Source organism: Rhinatrema bivittatum, chromosome 3 (genome assembly GCF_901001135.1).
Source record: "Rhinatrema bivittatum chromosome 3, aRhiBiv1.1, whole genome shotgun sequence".
Taxonomy (NCBI): Eukaryota; Metazoa; Chordata; class Amphibia; order Gymnophiona; family Rhinatrematidae; genus Rhinatrema; species Rhinatrema bivittatum.
Genome location: NC_042617.1, coordinates 248,334,381 through 248,358,932, shown reverse-complemented (window position 1 = coordinate 248,358,932; position 24,552 = coordinate 248,334,381). Strand labels below are relative to the sequence as shown.

Here is a 24,552-nt window from a genome sequence, read left to right as displayed (position 1 = left end):
ATATTCGGTGAAAGCAAGCTATGACCATTTCCCTTTGCTTAAAATACAGCCCCTCCATTAACAAATAGCAGTTGGCTTGCTGTCTGTTTCACATGTGAGCGTTGACATGTGATGAAGGTTAGTAACTATGAAAACAGAGAACTTTTCAGACATGATGTGAAACATTTTCTGATAGCAACTGTGGTTTGCTTGAGGAAGTAACGGTTGAGAAACATGTCCAGTCAACTGTGATATCAAAGAGCACCACTCTGGGAGAAAGATGTTAAACCGGTTAAGAGGTCATAAATTGCCATAAAGCAACAGTTCTACTTGGCTGATTTTTGAAAGCTAATTTTTGGGCTGCACTGCGCTGGAGGGCCCTTGTTTATAAAATGTGCAGAAAGACTGAAATAAATGCAAAATGTACATCTTTGGTTTCATTCTGCAATCTCTTGAGCTACTTTTCTGATTTGCAGCAAGAAGCAGTTTACAGGCCGATGCAATATCATCGCGTAAAACATGCAAATGAACTGCCGCATTAAAAGGGACACACAATGGGTAATTTGTGTGTCCCTAGCGCTCTGCATCGGGCACCAAGGAGACGTGGCTGTGCACTCACAACAACCTGGCCAGAGCTCCCTTCCCACCCTCTAGCAGGGCTATTCCCAATTGGTCCTTCTCACTGACGTGACAGTGAATGGACCAATCAGCAGTAAGTGAAGGAGTAAATAAATTAATATTAAGTATCCGACGCTTAATATTGATTTATTCACTACGTCACTTACTGTCGGTAGGGGTTCCATTTGGGCCAGACGTTGGGGGTGCTGCTTTCTGTGGCTTCCCCTTCTGAGGAACCACAGAAAGCAGGATTTTGTTTTTTTTTATTGAGCCCTTGAGCGAGCAATGATTCTGCTTTCTGTGGTTCCTCCTACTTAGTATCGCGAGAATACTAATAGGAGGAATCACAGAAAGCAGGATTTTTTGGGGGGTTTTTGTGAGCCCTTGAGCCTGGCATACTTTAACGCCACCTCCCAGGGAGTCATTAAATTTGCTGCCTTAAAATGGGCACCTTGATTGCATGGCAATGTTTGGCATAGCTAATAGTTTCATTAACATGCATTTACATGTGATGAGCGTTATTAGCTGCACGCTGGTTTGGACACGCATTTTGAACGTGCTAATCCCAGTATTGCATCAGGCGTAATTCTAGCACATCCAAAACACGTGTCCAATCGCACGTTCAGCAGTGCGCTGACCTTAGCGCTCGATATTACATCGGCCAGTCTGTGAGGCCTTCTCTGCAAATGGGCTGTTCAAGCTTTCCCCATGAATGCAGACCGTTCTAAGTCAGACATCTTGAATTGTTTTTGGTGGTGTCAAAACAAAAACCACTCACTGAAGTTTCGATCCAGCAAAAGAATTGTGCTGTGCACACATGGCACACTGCATGGGTAACTTAACTGTGCTTGAGGAAATCTAGATTTCGGGTAATGAAGTTTTCCTTAAATTGGTGAGGGAAATAAGCTTGCTGATATCAGCTTTGTCTTCAAAGGAAAATCTGAAGCTATTTGGCACTTCTGGACAGTAGAAAAAGACCAACCCCCTCCCCCCCCAACCCATTCTGCCCAGATATTCCTGTCCAACAACCAAGGATTGCCAAGGATGTTAGGGCTGTTCAGCTTGGAGAAGAGATGGCTGAGGGGGGATATGATAGAGGTCTTTAAAATCATGAGAGGTCTAGAATGGATAAATGTGAATCGGTTATTTACTCTTTTGGATAATAGAAAGACTGGAGGGTGGCCAATGTAACCCCAATATTTAAAAAAGGCTCCAGGGGAGATCCGGGTAACTAAAGACCAGTGAGCCTGACTTCAGTGCCGGGAAAAATAGTGGAAACTATTCTCAAGATCTAAATCGTAGAGCATATGGAAAGACATGATTTAATAGGACACAGTCAACATGGATTTACCCAAGGGAAGTCTTGCCTAACAAATCTGCTTCATTTTTTTGAAGGGGTTAATAAACATGTGGATAAAGGTGAACCGGTAGATGTAGTGTATTTGGATTTTCAGAAGGCGTTTGACAAAGTCCCTCATGAGAGGCTTCTACGAAAACTAAAAAGTCATGGATAGGAGGTGATGTCCTTTCGTGGATTACAAACTGGTTAAAAGACAGGAAACAGAGAGTAGGATTAAATGGTCAATTTTCTCAGAGGAAAAGGGTAAACAGTGGAGTGCCTCAGGGATCTGTACTTGGACCAGTGCTTTTCAATATATATATATATATGATCTGGAAAGGAATACGACGAGTGAGGTTATTAAATTTGCGGATGATACAAAATTATTCAGAGTAGTTAAATCACAAGCAGACTGTGATACATTACAGGAGGACCTTGCAAGACTGGAAGATTGGGCATCCAAATGGCAGATGAAATTTAATGTGGACAAGTGCAAGGTGTTGCATATAGGGAAAAATAACCCTTGCTGTAGTTACACGATGTTAGGTTCCATATTAGGAGCTACTACCCAGGAAAAAGATCTAGGCATCATAGTGGATAATACTTTAAAATCGTCGGCTCAGTGTGCTGCAGCAGTCAAAAAAGCAAATAGAATGTTAGGAATTATTAGGAAGGGAATGGTTAATAGAACGGAAAATGTCATAATGCCTCTGTATCGCTCCATGGTGAGACCGCACCTTGAATACTGTGTACAATTCTGGTCACCGCATCTCAAAAAAGATATAGTTGCGATGGAGAAGGTACAGAGAAGGGCAACCAAAATGATAAAGGAGATGGAACAGCTCCCCTATGAGGAAAGGCTGAAGAGGTTAGGGCTGTTCAGCTTGGAGAAGAGACGGCTGAGGGGGGATATGATAGAGGTCTTTAAGATCATGAGAGGTCTTGAACGAGTAGATATGACTCGGTTATTTACACTTTCGAATAATAGAAGGACTAGGGGGCATTCCATGAAGTTAGCAAGTAACACATTTAAGACTAATCGGAGAAATTTCTTTTTCACTCAACACACAATAAAGCTCTGGAATTTGTTGCAGTTAGTGTAGCTGGGTTCAAAAAAGGTTTGGATAAGTTCTTGGAGGAGAAGTCCATTAATGGCTATTAATCAATTATACTTAGGGAATAGCCACTGCTATTAATTGCATCATTAGCATGGGTTCTTCTTAGTGTTTGGGTAATTGCCAGGTTCTTGTGGCCTGGTTTTGGCCTCTGTTGAAAACAGGATGCTGGGCTTGATGGACCCTTGGTCTGACCCAGCATGGCAATTTCTTATGTTCTTATATTCTTAGCATGTAGCACATTTAAAACTGATCAGAGAAAATTCTGTTCACTCAACGCACAATTAAACTCTGGAATTTGTTGCCAGGGAATGTGGTTAGTGTAGCTGGATTTAAAAAAGGTTTGGATAAGTTCTTGGAAAAGTCCATTACCTGCTCTTAACCAGGTTGACTTAGAAAATAGCCATTGCTATTACTAGCATCAGTAGCGTGAGATATACTTAGTTTTTGTGTACTTGCCAGGTATTTGTAGCCTGGATTGGCCACTGTTGGAAACAGGATGCTGGACTTGATGGACTCTTGGTCTGACCCAGTATGGCAATTTCTTATGTCCTTAATATTTTTTTACTCAAAGCATAATTAAGCTCTGGAATTCACTGCCAGAGGATGTGGTGAAAGCTATTACTTTAAAAATGGTTTAGACAAGTTCCTGGAAGAGAAGTCCATTAACCATTATTAAGGTAGCGTTGCAGAAATCCACTTCTTATCCCTGGGATAAGCAGCTTGGAATCCATCTATCCCTTGGTATCCTGTTGGAAATAGGATACTGAACTTGATGGACCCTTGATTTGACCCAGTAAAGTAAGTCCTGTGTTATTATGTACATTAATGGTATTTTTTTTCAAAAGAGATGTTCTATAGGATTACAATGAAAGAAATGCTATGAAGGTAAGTCCTCAATATATACAGGGCAGTGCTAGCTTTTTTGCTGCCCTGTGAGAATAATTACTGTTCTGTGGCTCCGCCCCCTCCCCCAGTTCATTCATCTCCCTCTAGTATCTAAACTTTAAAATCTGTTATTCCTTCCTTCCCAGGTCTGTTCCGACTCCTCTGGAACCCATGACCATTGCAAGGTTATTAGATGTAATAGGTGAACTTTAAAGGCCCACCTACACACTCACGCACAATTAAAAATTATGCATTTATAATAAAGAACATTCTGAGTATAGTCTTCTGAGGTAAAACTATCACTTACAACAACCTGTATATTATATTTACATACACTGCTGTGGTGCCAACCAGAAAACTCTGCAAAAATACCCATATAGTATTAGGCCAATTGTAATGAATTTTGGATATGGGCTTGACCCTCAGAAAGCCTTGAGTAAAAAATTATAATATAATAAACCTCCCATACCAAAACAACACTAACTGCCAGCACTCAAACAATAACAATCTTACCTATGAAAAAGTAACACTGCAAATGTAAACCAGCTCCTAAAATACCAATACATTAGGAAAACACAGCAAGCCAGGCTGCTATACATCCCTACACAGAAGCTACATTCTAGCAGAATACGCTTCTTGGGCAAACATGCAGAACACAGACGGTCCATCACTAAGTAAAATGTCCATAAAGACCATAAATGTCCATAAAGACCATAAAGTATAAACAGAAATGTGCAGACAAAAACTGAACTGTATACAGTGCAACAATAGAAACACCATTTGTCATAAATCAATTAAATCAAGAAATATAAAATATCATAATAGTAAAACCATATTAATAATGAAAATAAATATTTCAAGACAGCTGAAGAATAAACATCCAGTAATTAAAAACTCATATAAATTGTTTTTTAAATTTCCCAAACACCAGTAAAATATTTCAAAACAGCAGATACATAAAATAACACCAAATAATGAAAGATAATAAGGATAAAAATAAAATATCCCGCTCTTCATATCTGGGAACTTTTGGTTTCCAGTCATCCTGAGATTGTTTTGGATTAGTGGGAAAGGAAGGGCATACAAACTTTCTCCTCTCTCTCATATATGCAAATACACTTTACATAAGAACATAAGTACATAAGATATGCCATACTGGGTCAGACCAAGGGTCCATCAAGCCCAGTATCCTGTTTCCTTCCAACCGTGGCCAATCCAACTCACGAGTACCTGGCAAGTATCCAAACATTAGATAAATCACAAACTACTATTGCTAATTAATTATCGTAATAGCAGTTTATGGATTTTTCCTCTAGAAACTTATCCAAACCTTTTTTAAACCCAGATACACTAACTGCTGTAACCACATCCTCCGGTAATGAATTCCAGAGCTTATCTATGCGCTGAGTGAAAAATAATTTTCCCACCTGGTCCTTCCTATTATCTGAGAGAGTAAATACCAGTTTACATTAACTTATTCAAGTCCTTTCATGATTTTGTAGGATGCTATCATATCCCCCCTCGGTTGTGTCGTCTCCAAACTGAACAGCCCTAACTTCTTTAGCCTTTCCTCATAAGGCCATTCCATGCCCCTTATCATTTTAGTCGCCCTTCTCCAGTGTAGCTATATCCTTTTTGAGATGCAGTGACCAGAATCGCACACAGTATTCAAGGTGTGGTCTCACCATGGAGCGATACAGAATCATTATAAAATCCTTTATTTGCCATTCCCTTCCTAATAATTCCTAAAATTCTGTTTGATTTCTGGATTGCCACAGAACACTGGGCCGATGATTTCAATGCACTATCCACTATGAGGCCTAGATCTCTTTCCTGGGTGATAACTCCAAAGATAGAACCTAACATTGTGTAGCTAAAGCAATGGTTATTTTTCCCTATATGCATCACTTTACACTTGTCCACATTAAATTTCATCTGCCATTTGGAAGCGCAAACTTCCAGTCTCACAAGGTCCTCCTACGATTCATCATAATCCGCTTGAGATTTAACTACTCTGCATAGTTTTGTGTCATCTGCAAATTTGATCACCTCACTTATTGTACCCTTTTCCAGATCATTTAAAAATATATTAAAAAGCAGCGGTCCAGGTACAGATCCCTGAGGCATTCCATTGTTTACCTTTCACTGTGAAAATTGACCATTTAATCCTACTCTCTGTTTCCTGTCTTTTAACAAGTTTGTAATCCACTTAAGGACATCGCCTCCTATTCCCATGACTTTTTAGTTTTCTCAGAAGCCTCTCATGAGGGACTTTGTCAAACGCCTTCTGAAAATCCAAATACACTACATCTACTGGTTCACCTTTATCCATATGTTTATTAAGCCCTTCAAAAAATGAAGCAGATTAGGCAAGACTTCCCTTGGGTAAATCCATGTAGACTGTGTTCCATTAAATCATGTCTTTCTATATGCTCTATGATTTTGATCTTTAGAATAATTTCCACTATTTTTCCCGGCACTGAAATCAGGCCCACTGGTCTATAGTTACCCGGATTGCCCCTGGAGCCTTTTTTAAATTTTGGGATTACATTGGCCACCCTCCAGTCTTCAGGTACAATGGATGATTTTAATGATAGGTTACAAATTTTAACTAATAGATCAGAAATTTCATTTTTTAGTTCCTTCAGTACCCTAGGATGCATACTATCTGGTCCAGGTGATTTGCTACTCTTTAGTTTGTCAATCTGGCCTACTACATCTTCCAGGTTCACAGTGATTTCGTTCAGTTTATCTGACTCATCACCCCTGAAAATCATCTCCGGAACTGGTATCTCACGAACATCTTCATTAGTAAACACGGAAGCAAAGAATTCATTTAGTCTTTCTGCAATGGCCTTATCTTCCCTAAGAGCCACTTTAACCCCTCAGTCATCTAATGCAGGGGGTCCCCAACCACCGGTCCGTGGACCAGGACCGGGCCGTTGGGTGTTTTTTGCTGATCCGCGGCGCCGCTCTCCCCGGCTACCGTTCATTGGCTGCCGCTGCTGCGGGGAGGCAGGGCGAGGCTGGAGGCCCGCCTCCTCCAACCCCAAAAGGGAGGAGGCACGACCCGAAAAGCAAGAAGATCAGCAGGGCCGTGGTGGAGCTCATGTCACCACAGCCCGAAGAAAACAGTCGCGTCTAAACGTGCAGGTGCTCCTCGTCCTTTCTGCCCACGCGGTCCCGGAAGAAAAATGTTGCCGAGCCGCATGGGCAAGAAGGAGGAGGAGCATCAGCCGCGTGCAGAAGAGGAGCAGCGCAACCAGAGAAGACCAGGGCCGCTGCAGAGCCCATCCTGCAGCGGCCCGTGAAGAGGAGGCCCAGAGGTGAGAGAGAGGCTGAGGGTTTGTAGAGTGTGTGTGTGTGCGTGTATGAGATGAGTTGATAGACTGTGGGGTAGATTTTAAAAAAGTGTGCAAACAAAAGTACACTGGATTTTAGTAGATACGCGCGTAGCCGCGCGTATCTGCTAAAATCCTGGATCGGCGCGCGCAAGGCTGCCGATTTTGGGTAGCCGGCGTGCGCCGAGCCGCGCAGCCTGTCTCCGTTCCCTCCGAGGTTGCTCCGAAATCGGAGCGGCCTCGGAGGGAACTCCCTTTCGCCCTCCCCTCACCTTCCCCTCCCTTCCTCTACCTAACCCACCCCCCCGGCCCTATCTAAACCCTCCCCTACCTTTATCCCTGGATTTACGCCTCCTGGAGGGAGACGTAAATCCATGCATGCCAGCGGACTGCTGGCGCGCGGAGACGCGATCCGGGGGCGGTTCCGGCGGGCGCGGCCACGCCCCCGGACCGCCCCGGCCCGAAACCACGCCCCGGGCCCGCCCCCGAAACGCTGCGTCCCGCCCCCAAAATGCCGTGCCGATCGGCCCCGCCCCTAACACGCCCCCGACACGCCCCCCTCGAAAAACCCCGGGACTTACGCGAGTCCCGGGGCTCTGCGCGCGCCGGCAGGCCTATGGAAAATAGGCGCGCCGTCGAGCAAGGCCCTGCTCGCGTAAATCCGGGCAGATTAGAAAACTAAGATAAGACAGCAGATGTAAAAAAAAAAAAATTACTTTTTACTGATTGGCACATGTAATCTTTGGGAATGTGCAAGATAAGCACTTTCTCTATGCGGATCTCACAATGTATGAGATTAGCATGGAGGAACTGGAAGCCCAAGGGGCCTGCACAGAGGAGGCAGCAGAATGGACTTCAGTGCCAGTAGCAGCAATCAGCACCTCCCCAATAGCCATGCGGCAGCAGTGACAGTGGCAGCAGAGGAATGAGAGAGGCTCTGAGGTTCTGAGGGAGCCAGTGAGAGTGAGAGCATGAGTGTGTATGAGAAAATCCAGGGGAGTAAGAGTGTGTGTGTGTGGGAGGGGTTTGTGTGGAGGGGAAGAGAGTATCTTACAGCCTGAGAGTGTGTCAGTGTCTGTGAGAGCGAGAGGTTATGGTTGGGTATAAGAGCATGAATGTGTATGTATGTGACAGTGTATGTGTGAGAGAGAATGGACATGTGACTATGTGTGTGAGAGAGAGGATAACCTCTTAATCCTCGACAATATCAGAATGACTGGAAATCAAGAGCTCCCATGTATGGCCAGCAGGGGCTTTTTAAAATCCTTATTAGTTTTAATAATTTGATATATGTGCTGTTTTGAAATATTTTATTGGTGTTTGGGAAATTGTAAAAAATGTATATGATTTTAATTAATAGAAATTCTATTTATCAGTAGTTTTAAAGTATTCTTTTATTAGTATGGTTTTACTATTATAAGTGATGCTTTATGTTTCTTGATTTTATTTGTTTTATGAGGAATGGTGGTTCTGTTTTTCCATTGTTAATACACAGAGTCTGGCTTATTGGGGTTTCCATTTCAGTTTTTTCTAATTTGTGCTCCTTTATTTTGTATTCTGTATTTGGTGGGGGTCTGTCTCTGCTCTGTGAGTGTGACCATGATGAGAGATTCTGCTAGCATGTAGTGTCTATATAGGGATCTATAGCAATCGGGTTGTTTTGTTTCCTCAGTAGGTGGTGTATTGGTATTCTAGGACCCAGTGTAATATTTACCCTTGCTTATTCACAGGTAGGGTTTTTGTTGTTTGAGTGCTTGGTGTTATTACTGTTATGTTACAATGGGATTGCAGTATAGATTTTGAGTGTCTTTTTTTGTGGGGTTTTGTGTTAGTTCACAATGTGTCTGGCAGTGGAAGGTGTTTGTGCTGCTGTTACTGTGAGGTGACACCAAAATTAGAAAATATCTTTTAGTATGATGAGCTGTAAGGGAAACATCCAAGCTCCATTGTTTGGAGGAATTTCAGAGTTAGAGAACTGGAGGTGCAGGATTTATAAAGGTCATAATTAAATAAGTATGCACTAAAATCCAACCCCATCCATAACCCCGCCCCCATATGGCCAAAGCCCCGCCCCTGCCCTGCTGGGCCATGGAAAAATGGTCTTGCTTGAAGCCGGTCCCTGGTGCAAAAAAGGTTGGGGACCACTGATCTAATGGTCCAACAGACTCCCTCACAGGTTTCTTGCTTCAGATATATTTAAAAAAAATTTTAATGAGTTTTTGCCTCTGTGGCCAACTTCATTCCAAATTCTCTCTTCGTCTGCTTTATCAATGTTTTACACTTATATTTTATCCTATTTTCTTCAGATGGATCCTTCTTCCAATTTTTGACTGATTTTTTTTTGGCTATCTTTCACCTCACCTTTTAACCATGACGGTAATCGTTTTACCTTCCTTCCACCTTTCATAAGGTGTGGAATTCATATGGACTGCGCCTCTAGGATTGTATTTTTAAACATTGTCCATGCCTGTTAAACACTTTTAACCTTTGCAGCTGCACCTTTCAGTTTTTTCTAACTATTTTCCTCATTTTATCAAAGTTTCCCTTTTGAAAGTTTAGTGTTAGAGCTGCAGATTTACTTATTGTCTCCCTTCCAGTTATTAGTTTAAATTTGATCATGTTATGATCACTGTTGCCAAGTGGCCCCACCACTGTTACCTCTCTCACCAAATCCTGCGTTCCACTAGGAATTAAATCTAAAATAGCTCCTTCTCTTGCTGGTTCCTGAACCAATTGCTCCATGAAGCAGTCATTTATTACATCCAGGAACTTTATGTCCCCATCAAGTTCTGATATTACATTTACCCAGTCAATATTGGGGTAATTGAAATCTCACATCATACGAGAAGTGCAGGGAGATTGTCAATCCTGACAGAAGACTCCAATCGGATCTCAAAAGTGCAATAAGTTTTTATTGATTCATTAGGCAGCTCCACTGATTTAAATCACAGGTAACTTTACGGCGTCCCCCGACACGGTCCCGTGTTTCGCTTACGGCTGCATCGGGAGGGCTCGCCAGCAGGAATTCACATATGAAATACTAAAATTAAATAATTAAAAGGTCAGGATGCTATATAGGACTTACAGCCGAACAACAATACAAACAATATAAGCACCACTCTTACCTGACAGCTGGTGTGTTCAATTTTGACAGGGAGCGCTCTTGCTCTGAACGCTGTCAGGTATTTAAAGAATGGAAAATGGCGCCAAAAACTACAGGTGAACCAATGACGCGGAGCTGATAGCCCCGTTCATTGGTTCCCATTCCTGTAGCTCGTCATAGCAGCATTGAATGTGACCAAGCTTAACTGTGAGATCTAGGTGAAAAGGAACCATTCTATTTCCCGATTGAGTCCTTTCGGGGTAACTGAATCTAAAATAAAAATCCACCGCTGTTCAATGCGGCCAAGTTGTTCTGCATAACAGCCACCGCGAGCAGGTCGTGGAAACACCTCAATGACAATAAATTTAAGATCTGTGAGATTGTGAGATTTTTTTACCCAATGATCTACCAATGGTTCATTTTCTCTGGAATGCCTAATGTTCGAGCAGTGCTCTATAATACGTGTCTTTACCATTCTCGTGGTTTTTCCAACATATATTAGTGGGCACGGGCAGGTAATCACATAAATAACCCCAGAGGTAGTACAATCGGAGTGTGAATGTAAATCAAAGATTCTCTTAGAGACCGGATGGGTAAACGATGTAGTGGGTGCTGTATGAGAGCATATCGTGCAGTGACCGCACGGGTAATGTCCTGGTGCGTTAGATGAATTCTGCCGCTGTACAAGGTCTGCATGAACAAGCTTGTCCCGCAAATTTTTCCCCCTACGATATGTAAACCGTAGGGGACCTGGAAATACCGTTTCCATGGACAGTGCTCGCCAATGTCTACGAATCATGGTGGTAATTTGTCTACTTAGGGTGGAAAACGGGAGTATACAGTTAGTAACTGAGGTTTCAGAATGAGAGGATGGGAGGAACAGCAGGTCTCGATTGGTGTATAACGCTCGTTTCATGGCGTGTTTTATCACTCGCCTAGGATATCCCCGGGATAGAAACCGTGCTGACATGATTTCAGCTTGATGTAAATATTCTTCTCGGGTGGTGCACAATCTACGGAGTCTAAAGAATTGGCCCGTGGGTATGTTACTCCTTAGTGAACTCGGGTGGCAACTCTGATAAGCTAACAACGTGTTTCTATCTGTATCTTTACGATGGATTGTGGTCTGGAATTGATCATCATGGACTGAAACCGTAATATCTAAAAAAGCTAACTGGGATTGATGCCAACAAAAATTAAACTGTAAATTAGAATCACGGGAGTTAAGCCAGTCCATAAACATGAACAATTGTATCTCAGTACCTCGCCAGACCAAAAACACATCGTCAATGTATCTAAGCCAGGTTACAATATGTTGGAACCCTTCTGAGGGGTATATAACCGTATCCTCAAACTCTGCCACAAAGAGGCAGGCCAAACTGGGGGCCATAGTGGCCCCCATCGCCGTGCCCTTCACCTGTAAATAGAAAGTGTCGTGAAATCTAAAGTAATTTTGAGTAAGGGCTAAGGTTGCCAATGTAACTAGTAATGAAGTGGGCACTCTCTGAGGATCTGTACGGGTATTTAGAATTTTTTCTATGACTCTGAGAGCAGCGGGTTGGGGAATGTTGGTGTACAAAGAAACTATGTCTAAAGTAACTAGAAAAAACGTCTCAGTTGGAAACGGAATGGAGTGTAAAAGAGTAATGAAATGTCCCGAATCTCTAATATATGAACGGATACGTGATACAAATGGCCTTAGAAACAGATCCACAAATTGAGACAAAGGCTCTAATAAAGAGCCAATGCCAGCCACGATGGGACGTCCAGGAGGATGTTGAGAATCTTTATGAAGTTTGGGAACCGTGTAAAAAACTGGTATAATGGGATGTTGAGTTATCAAAAATTTAGCCTCTCGAGTGGTCAGATATCGGCGTTCCACTGCCTGCTCGACAATGATTTTAACCTGCTGCTGTAGCTGAGGAGTGGGATCTTCCAATAATGGTTGGTAGAAAGACGTGTCAGAAAGTTGACGCCTAGCTTCAAATATATATTCATTTTTATCTTGGATAACTATCCCCCCTCCCTTATCTGCTGGCTTTATTACAATCGAGTGATCCTGCTGAAGGGTCAGTAACGCTTGAGACTCTGATTTCGAAAGGTTAAATTGGGTGAAATGGCGAGTAGAGGCAAGTGCCCTCATGTCCTGGTCCACTAACCTCTCAAAAGTCAAGAGGAGTGGATCGCCAGGGCCTGGGGGCACCCACCTCGACTTTGCCCGAACCAGGGAGGGGTCCGGAGGTGAAGGGACATCTGTAAAAAATTGCTTAATTTTTAACAGTCTGTAGAAACGATGGAGATGAACTTTATGATCAAATAAATTCATTTGCACTGTGGGCACAAATGATAAACCTTTGGTGAGCACAGTCAATTCTAGTGATGAAAGCGGTCGTGATGACAAGTTGAAAACTGAAGGGCGTTCTACAGCCATGGATCGGGTGCCTGATTCGTGGCTCGGGTGGTCCGTGGGGTCTGTTGTGCACGGCCACGAGAGCGAGTGTTGCGGATGGTTTTGGGGGGAATGCCTGGGTCCGGTGGGCGTTGACCCGAATCTAAAAAAGAAGTTGCTATAGAGGCATAACGCGATGATGCCCCATAGGTAGAAGAACTTGGAAGAGTCGTAGTGGAACTTGCCCCGGAGTCCTGGTGTGGAGGTTGTGAATGTGCAGGTAGTATGTCCTCGCCCGAGGAGTCGCCAGATGAATTGTGAGCAAAAGTAACTTTTCTTAAAGGTTGGGGACGAGACTTGGACATCCATTTGTATACAAAGCCGGACTTGTAATCTGTTTCGTCACGAATAAACTTTTGATGTTTTACAGTCTTTAGGTCAGTCCGGAACTTAGTGAGCTGTGTTAGGAATTCAGAGTGTTCTTGCTCAAAGGTGCTACTCGGCGTGGACTGTTTGATGCTATCCAAATTTTTTTCCAAATCTGCCTGTAAGGAGGTCTGTAAGTGCTTTGTGGTTTCAATAATAAGTACCATGAGATCCAAAGAGCACTTATTCAGGATCTGGTTCCATCGAGTGACAAAATTAGTATTATCAGTGTGTAGATGCGGTGCTTTCTGAACTCGAAGGCCTCGCGGAATCCGGCGCACCCGGCAGTACTCTATGAGGGTCGCTGCATGTAATTCAGCGCGAGTCAGACGTTTTTGGATATCTATCACATCTGCCCAAGAGACTGGAGGGGGAGTCGAAGAAAGTGGTTCGTCAAAGAGATGCTGGTCAGACAATACTGCATTCAAATCGGCTTCTGAGTAACTAAAAGTTTGATCATCGGCCGCCATTTACAGCTCAGAAATCAGGGTAATCCAGGACCAAAAGTACATGCTAGAGCAAACTGCACTTTAAGGAAATATCACATCATACGAGAAGTGCAGGGAGATTGTCAATCCTGACAGAAGACTCCAATCGGATCTCAAAAGTGCAATAAGTTTTTATTGATTCATTAGGCAGCTCCACTGATTTAAATCACAGGTAACTTTACGGCGTCCCCCGACACGGTCCCGTGTTTCGCTTACGGCTGCATCGGGAGGGCTCGCCAGCAGGAATTCACATATGAAATACTAAAATTAAATAATTAAAAGGTCAGGATGCTATATAGGACTTACAGCCGAACAACAATACAAACAATATAAGCACCACTCTTACCTGACAGCTGGTGTGTTCAATTTTGACAGGGAGCGCTCTTGCTCTGAACGCTGTCAGGTATTTAAAGAATGGAAAATGGCGCCAAAAACTACAGGTGAACCAATGACGCGGAGCTGATAGCCCCGTTCATTGGTTCCCATTCCTGTAGCTCGTCATAGCAGCATTGAATGTGACCAAGCTTAACTGTGAGATCTAGGTGAAAAGGAACCATTCTATTTCCCGATTGAGTCCTTTCGGGGTAACTGAATCTAAAATAAAAATCCACCGCTGTTCAATGCGGCCAAGTTGTTCTGCATAACAGCCACCGCGAGCAGGTCGTGGAAACACCTCAATGACAATAAATTTAAGATCTGTGAGATTGTGAGATTTTTTTACCCAATGATCTACCAATGGTTCATTTTCTCTGGAATGCCTAATGTTCGAGCAGTGCTCTATAATACGTGTCTTTACCATTCTCGTGGTTTTTCCAACATATATTAGTGGGCACGGGCAGGTAATCACATAAATAACCCCAGAGGTAGTACAATCGGAGTGTGAATGTAAATCAAAGATTCTCTTAGAGACCGGATGGGTAAACGATGTAGTGGGTGCTGTATGAGAGCATATCGTGCAGTGACCGCACGGGTAATGTCCTGGTGCGTTAGATGAATTCTGCCGCTGTACAAGGTCTGCATGAACAAGCTTGTCCCGCAAATTTTTCCCCCTACGATATGTAAACCGTAGGGGACCTGGAAATACCGTTTCCATGGACAGTGCTCGCCAATGTCTACGAATCATGGTGGTAATTTGTCTACTTAGGGTGGAAAACGGGAGTATACAGTTAGTAACTGAGGTTTCAGAATGAGAGGATGGGAGGAACAGCAGGTCTCGATTGGTGTATAACGCTCGTTTCATGGCGTGTTTTATCACTCGCCTAGGATATCCCCGGGATAGAAACCGTGCTGACATGATTTCAGCTTGATGTAAATATTCTTCTCGGGTGGTGCACAATCTACGGAGTCTAAAGAATTGGCCCGTGGGTATGTTACTCCTTAGTGAACTCGGGTGGCAACTCTGATAAGCTAACAACGTGTTTCTATCTGTATCTTTACGATGGATTGTGGTCTGGAATTGATCATCATGGACTGAAACCGTAATATCTAAAAAAGCTAACTGGGATTGATGCCAACAAAAATTAAACTGTAAATTAGAATCACGGGAGTTAAGCCAGTCCATAAACATGAACAATTGTATCTCAGTACCTCGCCAGACCAAAAACACATCGTCAATGTATCTAAGCCAGGTTACAATATGTTGGAACCCTTCTGAGGGGTATATAACCGTATCCTCAAACTCTGCCACAAAGAGGCAGGCCAAACTGGGGGCCATAGTGGCCCCCATCGCCGTGCCCTTCACCTGTAAATAGAAAGTGTCGTGAAATCTAAAGTAATTTTGAGTAAGGGCTAAGGTTGCCAATGTAACTAGTAATGAAGTGGGCACTCTCTGAGGATCTGTACGGGTATTTAGAATTTTTTCTATGACTCTGAGAGCAGCGGGTTGGGGAATGTTGGTGTACAAAGAAACTATGTCTAAAGTAACTAGAAAAAACGTCTCAGTTGGAAACGGAATGGAGTGTAAAAGAGTAATGAAATGTCCCGAATCTCTAATATATGAACGGATACGTGATACAAATGGCCTTAGAAACAGATCCACAAATTGAGACAAAGGCTCTAATAAAGAGCCAATGCCAGCCACGATGGGACGTCCAGGAGGATGTTGAGAATCTTTATGAAGTTTGGGAACCGTGTAAAAAACTGGTATAATGGGATGTTGAGTTATCAAAAATTTAGCCTCTCGAGTGGTCAGATATCGGCGTTCCACTGCCTGCTCGACAATGATTTTAACCTGCTGCTGTAGCTGAGGAGTGGGATCTTCCAATAATGGTTGGTAGAAAGACGTGTCAGAAAGTTGACGCCTAGCTTCAAATATATATTCATTTTTATCTTGGATAACTATCCCCCTCCCTTATCTGCTGGCTTTATTACAATCGAGTGATCCTGCTGAAGGGTCAGTAACGCTTGAGACTCTGATTTCGAAAGGTTAAATTGGGTGAAATGGCGAGTAGAGGCAAGTGCCCTCATGTCCTGGTCCACTAACCTCTCAAAAGTCAAGAGGAGTGGATCGCCAGGGCCTGGGGGCACCCACCTCGACTTTGCCCGAACCAGGGAGGGGTCCGGAGGTGAAGGGACATCTGTAAAAAATTGCTTAATTTTTAACAGTCTGTAGAAACGATGGAGATGAACTTTATGATCAAATAAATTCATTTGCACTGTGGGCACAAATGATAAACCTTTGGTGAGCACAGTCAATTCTAGTGATGAAAGCGGTCGTGATGACAAGTTGAAAACTGAAGGGCGTTCTACAGCCATGGATCGGGTGCCTGATTCGTGGCTCGGGTGGTCCGTGGGGTCTGTTGTGCACGGCCACGAGAGCGAGTGTTGCGGATGGTTTTGGGGGGAATGCCTGGGTCCGGTGGGCGTTGACCCGAATCTAAAAAAGAAGTTGCTATAGAGGCATAACGCGATGATGCCCCATAGGTAGAAGAACTTGGAAGAGTCGTAGTGGAACTTGCCCCGGAGTCCTGGTGTGGAGGTTGTGAATGTGCAGGTAGTATGTCCTCGCCCGAGGAGTCGCCAGATGAATTGTGAGCAAAAGTAACTTTTCTTAAAGGTTGGGGACGAGACTTGGACATCCATTTGTATACAAAGCCGGACTTGTAATCTGTTTCGTCACGAATAAACTTTTGATGTTTTACAGTCTTTAGGTCAGTCCGGAACTTAGTGAGCTGTGTTAGGAATTCAGAGTGTTCTTGCTCAAAGGTGCTACTCGGCGTGGACTGTTTGATGCTATCCAAATTTTTTTCCAAATCTGCCTGTAAGGAGGTCTGTAAGTGCTTTGTGGTTTCAATAATAAGTACCATGAGATCCAAAGAGCACTTATTCAGGATCTGGTTCCATCGAGTGACAAAATTAGTATTATCAGTGTGTAGATGCGGTGCTTTCTGAACTCGAAGGCCTCGCGGAATCCGGCGCACCCGGCAGTACTCTATGAGGGTCGCTGCATGTAATTCAGCGCGAGTCAGACGTTTTTGGATATCTATCACATCTGCCCAAGAGACTGGAGGGGGAGTCGAAGAAAGTGGTTCGTCAAAGAGATGCTGGTCAGACAATACTGCATTCAAATCGGCTTCTGAGTAACTAAAAGTTTGATCATCGGCCGCCATTTACAGCTCAGAAATCAGGGTAATCCAGGACCAAAAGTACATGCTAGAGCAAACTGCACTTTAAGGAAATATCACATCATACGAGAAGTGCAGGGAGATTGTCAATCCTGACAGAAGACTCCAATCGGATCTCAAAAGTGCAATAAGTTTTTATTGATTCATTAGGCAGCTCCACTGATTTAAATCACAGGTAACTTTACGGCGTCCCCCGACACGGTCCCGTGTTTCGCTTACGGCTGCATCGGGAGGGCTCGCCAGCAGGAATTCACATATGAAATACTAAAATTAAATAATTAAAAGGTCAGGATGCTATATAGGACTTACAGCCGAACAACAATACAAACAATATAAGCACCACTCTTACCTGACAGCTGGTGTGTTCAATTTTGACAGGGAGCGCTCTTGCTCTGAACGCTGTCAGGTATTTAAAGAATGGAAAATGGCGCCAAAAACTACAGGTGAACCAATGACGCGGAGCTGATAGCCCCGTTCATTGGTTCCCATTCCTGTAGCTCGTCATAGCAGCATTGAATGTGACCAAGCTTAACTGTGAGATCTAGGTGAAAAGGAACCATTCTATTTCCCGATTGAGTCCTTTCGGGGTAACTGAATCTAAAATAAAAATCCACCGCTGTTCAATGCGGCCAAGTTGTTCTGCATAACAGCCACCGCGAGCAGGTCGTGGAAACACCTCAATGACAATAAATTTAAGATCTGTGAGATTGTGAGATTTTTTTACCCAATGATCTACCAATGGTTCATTTTCTCTGGAATGCCTAATGTTCGAGCAGTGCTCTATAATACGTGTCTTTACCATTCTCGTGGTTTTTCCAACATATATTAGTGGGCACGGGCAGGTAATCACATAAATAACCCCAGAGGTAGTACAATCGGAGTGTGAATGTAAATCAAAGATTCTCTTAGAGACCGGATGGGTAAACGATGTAGTGGGTGCTGTATGAGAGCATATCGTGCAGTGACCGCACGGGTAATGTCCTGGTGCGTTAGATGAATTCTGCCGCTGTACAAGGTCTGCATGAACAAGCTTGTCCCGCAAATTTTTCCCCCTACGATATGTAAACCGTAGGGGACCTGGAAATACCGTTTCCATGGACAGTGCTCGCCAATGTCTACGAATCATGGTGGTAATTTGTCTACTTAGGGTGGAAAACGGGAGTATACAGTTAGTAACTGAGGTTTCAGAATGAGAGGATGGGAGGAACAGCAGGTCTCGATTGGTGTATAACGCTCGTTTCATGGCGTGTTTTATCACTCGCCTAGGATATCCCCGGGATAGAAACCGTGCTGACATGATTTCAGCTTGATGTAAATATTCTTCTCGGGTGGTGCACAATCTACGGAGTCTAAAGAATTGGCCCGTGGGTATGTTACTCCTTAGTGAACTCGGGTGGCAACTCTGATAAGCTAACAACGTGTTTCTATCTGTATCTTTACGATGGATTGTGGTCTGGAATTGATCATCATGGACTGAAACCGTAATATCTAAAAAAGCTAACTGGGATTGATGCCAACAAAAATTAAACTGTAAATTAGAATCACGGGAGTTAAGCCAGTCCATAAACATGAACAATTGTATCTCAGTACCTCGCCAGACCAAAAACACATCGTCAATGTATCTAAGCCAGGTTACAATATGTTGGAACCCTTCTGAGGGGTATATAACCGTATCCTCAAACTCTGCCACAAAGAGGCAGGCCAAACTGGGGGCCATAGTGGCCCCCATCGCCGTGCCCTTCACCTGTAAATAGAAAGTGTCGTGAAATCTAAAGTAATTTTGAGTAAGGGCTAAGGTTGCCAATGTAACCTTAGCCCTTACTCTAACCTTAACCCTAACCCTTAACCCTAACCCTAACCCTAACCCTTAACCCTTACTTTAACCCTAACCCTAACCTTAGGGTTAGGGTTAGGGTTAGGGTTAGGGTTAGGGTTAGGGTTGTACAAGGTTCATGCAGACCTTGTACAGCGGCAGAATTCATCTAACGCACCAGGACATTACCCGTGCGGTCACTGCACGATATGCTCTCATACAGCACCCACTACATCGTTTACCCATCCGGTCTCTAAGAGAATCTTTGATTTACATTCACACTCCGATTGTACTACCTCTGGGGTTATTTATGTGATTACCTGCCCGTGCCCACTAATATATGTTGGAAAAACCACGAGAATGGTAAAGACACGTATTATAGAGCACTGCTCGAACATTAGGCATTCCAGAGAAAATGAACCATTGGTAGATCATTGGGTAAAAAAATCTCACAATCTCACAGATCTTAAATTTATTGTCATTGAGGTGTTTCCACGACCTGCTCGCGGTGGCTGTTATGCAGAACAACTTGGCCGCATTGAACAGCGGTGGATTTTTATTTTAGATTCAGTTACCCCGAAAGGACTCAATCGGGAAATAGAATGGTTCCTTTTCACCTAGATCTCACAGTTAAGCTTGGTCACATTCAATGCTGCTATGACGAGCTACAGGAATGGGAACCAATGAACGGGGCTATCAGCTCCGCGTCATTGGTTCACCTGTAGTTTTTGGCGCCATTTTCCATTCTTTAAATACCTGACAGCGTTCAGAGCAAGAGCGCTCCCTGTCAAAATTGAACACACCAGCTGTCAGGTAAGAGTGGTGCTTATATTGTTTGTATTGTTGTTCGGCTGTAAGTCCTATATAGCATCCTGACCTTTTAATTATTTAATTTTAGTATTTCATATGTGAATTCCTGCTGGCGAGCCCTCCCGATGCAGCCGTAAGCGAAACACGGGACCGTGTCGGGGGACGCCGTAAAGTTACCTGTGATTTAAATCAGTGGAGCTGCCTAATGAATCAATAAAAACTTATTGCACTTTTGAGATCCGATTGGAGTCTTCTGTCAGGATTGACAATCTCCCTGCACTTCTCGTATGATGTGATATTTCCTTAAAGTGCAGTTTGCTCTAGCATGTACTTTTGGTAATTGAAATCTCCCATTATTATTGCACTGCCAAATTGATTAGCTTCCCTGATTTCTCTTAGCATCTCATCATCTGTCTGACCATTTTTCCAGGTGAACAGTAGTATACTCCTATCATTATACCCATATAGATTCTACTGAGCATTTAGTCTCTTGTATAATGTTTACCCTGTTGGAGTCTATACCCTCCCAGACAAAAAGTGCACACTCCCACCAAGTTGATCCTCCATATCATCGTGATCTAATTTGTACCCTGATATAGCAATGTCCCATTGGTTATCCTCCTTCCACCAGGTCTCTGAGATGCCAATTATGTCAATCTCATCATTTGCTGCTATACATTAACTCTCCCATCTTACTTCTTAGACTTCTTGCATTGGCATACAGACATTTCAAAGTGTGTTTTTTGTTTGTATTAACAACCTGCTTTTCAGTTGTTAGGGATAATTCGGAAATCATTAGCTTCGGTGATTTTTTACATATAGGCACATGGACTACGTTTGCTTTTATTGGAACCTCTCTGTTGGGATGCCCTAACTCTCCTGTTTCATTAGTATCCTTCAAGGATACATTTCTCCGAACCATGCACTGCTGAGTGACTGTCGGCTTTCCCCCTTGTTCTAGTTTAAAAGCTGCTCTATCTCATTTTTAAAGGTTAGTGCCAGCAGTCTGGTTCCACTCTGGTTAAGGTGGAGCCCATCCTTTCGGAAAAGTCTCCCCTTTCCCCAAAAGTTTCCCCAGTTCCTTACAAAGCTGAATCCCTCTTCCCTGCACCATCGTCTCATCCACGCATTGAAACTCTGGAACTCTGCCTGCCTCTGGGGACCTGCACGTGGAACAGGAAGCATTTCAGACAATGCCACCATGGAGGTTCTGGATTTCAGCTTCCTACCTAAAATCCTAAATTTGGCTTCCAGAACCTCTCTCCCACATTTTCCTATATCGTTGGTGCCCACATGTACCTCGACAGCCGGCTCCTCCCCAGCACTGTCTATAATCCTATCTAGGTGACATGTGAGGTTTACCACCTTCGCACCAGGCAGGCGAGTTACCAGGCGGTCCTGACGTCCACCAGCCACCCTGCTATCTACATCAAGATCCTGGTAATATGGTTCAGAGCAGATGGAGTGACCTACAATTGTATCAGAACCTGAAAGTGTGAAACATGAGGAAGCTCTCCATTGAGAAAAAGGCTCTGGTGCTCAGGAATGAGGCCCTCTCTGTACTACAGTAAACAGCAACATTCACCAGTGTTTTACCATCAGGATCTCTGAGATGGATGAAATGAAGTGCCCTGAGAAGAGGAAGGAGTCCTCAACCTTACTAATATTATACTGCAGAACTTGTGTGTCTGCACTTGCATCAGGATCATCCTAAGAATAAATAAAGGGCCACATGGGCTATCTCATACTATGACTCTTTCTACTTCTAACTGGAGGAGGTCAGGCTGGGATAAATGTGCGCTTTCAGTGCCTTTCATCTGGACACGGCCTTAGTCCTGCAACAAGATGGAGCAATTTATAAGGGGCTTTGGCTTACTATACATCCTGATGGACTTATGGGTGTCCAGGAGCATCTGCAAATTGATCCAAGCAAAAGGACACAACGGGGTATTAGGTGAACTCTCTGAAGTCACCATGCTGTGGCAGAACATGGCACCCAGGAAACTGAGCAGGCACTGTCTGAGGAGTTGTACCTTGGAAAAGACATCTCTTCGCCTGTTTTGGGAGTGCCATTTACTCAGGACTAGGACACAGATTTCAGAAACAGTGTCCAAGAGAATTTGTGGCACATCAATCCATATTCTATGGAGTATTACCACAGGTACACATTCGGGGAGCTCTCCAAGACTATCAGAGGCTCTTGTAGTGCATCAAGGATGCCTTCCTCTTTGCAAGGAACTGCCTCATGCTCAAAAAAACAAGTGGTGTCCATGCACGTTTTCACAACTTCTCTCAGACTGCTTGATCATTGACAAGCCTGAAAAGCTAATTTTAGAAGAACTGAGCTTTATATAAAGTAACCATATTTGTAAAACTACAGCATAATCTGACATTGATGTAAATGCAGGGGCATCTCAAGGCAACCTGCTGCCTAAGGCAAAGGATGATATGGTGACCCCCCACCCAAAGGGATACACTCAAAAAGAGATTTCTTTATTCTTGGATTTACGAAACTGTTTTTCACTAGCACCAATTCCACCTCCAGCCTCTCACACACCAGTGACCCTCACCAGTTTCCCTCTCTCTGTCCAGCCAACCCCCATCTCTCTCTGCTGTCACTGCCCCCCGTCTCTCACTAGTGTTGGCATGGCTCTTCAAGCCTCTCACTCAGCTGGAGCATGGGATGAGTCCAACTGCTTGCATTCATACTATGGAGTCCAGATATGTCCATGCCGGCCTAGATCTTGCTCATCCCTGAAAAACACTGCTGCCAAAAAGATGCCTGCTCAGCACCTTCCAGGTCTCTCTCCTGCTGCTCCTTCTTACCGTCCTCTTCCATTTCCATGTCCAACTCCCATCTCTCCTCCCATGGGCCGCAACCATATGAAGAAATATCATGGTAATTTAAATAAGGCCACTGCTTAGCTATCCTTCAGATCCCCAGAGACAGATGGGTCTCAACCAAACACTGCAGCAGGGTGCAGCAAACTGGCAGCAACCAGAGCAAGAAGAGCTGAGCCAGCAGAGAGGATCAAGCCTATGCCGTCAACCGCTGGATGCTGAAGCTTTGTCCCTGCCTGCTGACATCATATGCTGGAGCCCTCAAGAGCATTTCAATAGCTCTCAGGACGCATTTTTTTTATAACGTCGATGCTCTGGCTCATTAACCCCTTTCCGGTCCACCCCGAATATATTCGTCAGTGAGTCTATTGTATTGTGTTTTCTCGCCCTGAAAGGGGTTAAGTGAGGCAGCTGCTAGAAGGTGTTTGGGGGGGGAAACCTCCTGCCACCCCAAAATTTTGCCACCTGAGATGGCTGCCTCACCCTAATGACAGAACTAGCCCTGTGTAAATGGCACTGCAACCAGGCCAGATTTTACAGCATGGCACTCACAGGCAAAGAACCAGGGTGAGGGGTTTTACTCCCAGAAATCAAAGAGCTGAAGGATTCATCCCAGTGTTTGGGTATCTTCAGACTTTGGCACATGGCTATGTTGCCTTTACCTAAATCTGGCCCTGACTGTAATTAATGCAATATTCTGATTTTACACTTATATTTTTGTAGAAACTACATTTTAATATAAAAACCACATAGGGCCAGATTTTAGTACCTAGGCGCGGGCGTAGATTTGTGCACACAACCCAGTGTGCACAAATCTACGCCCAATTTTATAACATGCGCGTGCAGCCGCGCGCATGTTATAAAATCCAGGGTTGTCACACGCAAGGGAGTGCACACTTGTATGCCCCGAGCCCTAGGGGAGCCCCGGTGGCTTTCCCTGTTCCTTCCGAGGCTGCTCCGAAATCGGAGCAGCCTCGGAGGGAACTTTCCTTCCGCCCGTACCACCCCCCCCCACCTTCCCCTCCCTAACCTGCCCCCCAGCCCTACCTAAACCCCCCCCAACCTTTATTTTAGAAGTTGCCCCTGCCTCCGGGCTGGCGTAGGTTGCGCACCTAGCAGCCCTATGAAGGCTTCTGGCCCGCCCCTTTTTTCAAGCCTTGGGACATGCGCGCAATGCCGGGCTTATGCAAAATAGGCTCGGTGTGTGTAAATCCAGCTGGATTTACACACGTAGGGCTTTTAAAATCTGCCCCATAGTGTCTGTTTTCCTACACATTTTACATATAAATTTGACTGCGGATGTTTCACTAATGGTTTTATGAACCATTAGTTACTGTCCGGTAATCTCGGATAACAATTAAAAATGCAGGAACATTTAGATGTGTTCCTAGGAGGGAATGTAAAAACATGATCTATTTAAAGTTATATGATAGCGCTAGCAGTTTTTTTTCATTGTATTACAGATGAGTGGATGTTCTGTGGACCCTTACGGAAATCTTCATTTATTTTTAATGTGCTTGAGTAAAATGCTTTAAGAAGTTGGAAAACGAATCAGGATACGTTTTGTGGGTGTGAATCTAGAAGGAATTGTACCATTTTCCCTGATGAAGCCCCAAGGTGCCGGGTGAAATAAGGCTCTCGTCGGGAGTGGGAATACAGGCGATTGAATATACAAAAACCACATGAAAATACGTATACAATCCTTGTTAAGTACCCAATGGCTGTTCCAACACTTTGTTTTAATATGTACAGGGGTATGTTTTTATCTTATGATAATGG

At 43.8% G+C, this 24,552-nt stretch overlaps 1 protein-coding gene across 1 annotated transcript in view; it reads left to right on the top strand.

The window, feature by feature from the left end:
- Window positions 1–24,552, top strand: part of GPATCH11 (G-patch domain containing 11) — a 1,168,394-nt gene that overhangs the window by 260,933 nt on the left and 882,909 nt on the right. The gene's annotated exons all lie outside the window — the stretch shown is intronic.